Source organism: Telmatherina bonti, assembly GCF_933228915.1.
Source record: "Telmatherina bonti genome assembly, chromosome: 10".
Taxonomy (NCBI): Eukaryota; Metazoa; Chordata; class Actinopteri; order Atheriniformes; family Telmatherinidae; genus Telmatherina; species Telmatherina bonti.
This window is the reverse complement of record NC_136628.1, coordinates 39,309,830-39,310,998: the sequence shown is the minus strand read 5'-3', so window position 1 is coordinate 39,310,998 and position 1,169 is coordinate 39,309,830.

Sequence of the window (1,169 nt, the reverse complement as noted above, 5' to 3'; positions counted from 1 at the left end):
TCCTCCCGGGTGTAAACGACTCCTCCACCTCCTCGCGGGTGTAAACGACTCCTCCACCTCCTCGCGGGTGTAAACGACTCCTCCACCTCCTCCCGGGTGTAAACGACTCCTCCACCTCCTCGCGGGTGTAAACGACTCCTCCACCTCATCGCGGGTGTAAACGACTCCTCCACCTCCTCGCGGGTGTAAACGACTCCTCCACCTCCTCGCCGGTGTAAACAACTCCTCCACCTCCTCGCGGGTGTAAACGACTCCTCCACCTCCTCGCGGGTGTAAATGTCTCCTCCATCTCCTCCCGGGTGTAAACGACTCCTCCACCTCCTCGCGGGTGTAAACGACTCCTCCACCTCCTCGCGGGTGTAAACGACTCCTCCACCTCCTCGCCGGTGTAAACGACTCCTCCACCTCCTCGCGGGTGTAAACGACTCCTCCACCTCCTCGCCGGTGTAAACGACTCCTCCACCTCCTCGCCGGTGTAAACGACTCCTCCACCTCCTCGCGGGTGTAAACGACTCCTCCACCTCCTCGCGGGTGTAAACGACTCCTCCACCTCCTCGCGGGTGTAAACGACTCCTCCACCTCCTCGCGGGTGTAAACGACTCCTCCACCTCCTCGCGGGTGTAAACGACTCCTCCACCTCCTCGCGGGTGTAAACGACTCCTCCACCTCCTCGCGGGTGTAAACGACTCCTCCACCTCCTCGCCGGTGTAAACGACTCCTCCACCTCGTCGCGGGTGTAAACGACTCCTCCACCTCCTCGCGGGTGTAAACGACTCCTCCACCTCGTCGCGGGTGTAAACGACTCCTCCACCTCCTCGCGGGTGTAAACGACTCCTCCACCTCCTCGCCGGTGTAAACGACTCCTCCACCTCCTCGCCGGTGTAAACGACTCCTCCACCTCCTCGCGGGTGTAAACGACTCCTCCACCTCCTCGCGGGTGTAAACGACTCCTCCACCTCCTCGCGGGTGTAAACGACTCCTCCACCTCCTCGCGGGTGTAAACGACTCCTCCACCTCCTCGCGGGTGTAAACGACTCCTCCACCTCCTCGCGGGTGTAAACGACTCCTCCACCTCCTCGCGGGTGTAAACGACTCCTCCACCTCCTCGCGGGTGTAAACGACTCCTCCACCTCCTCGCCGGTGTAAACGACTCCTCCACCTCGTCGCGG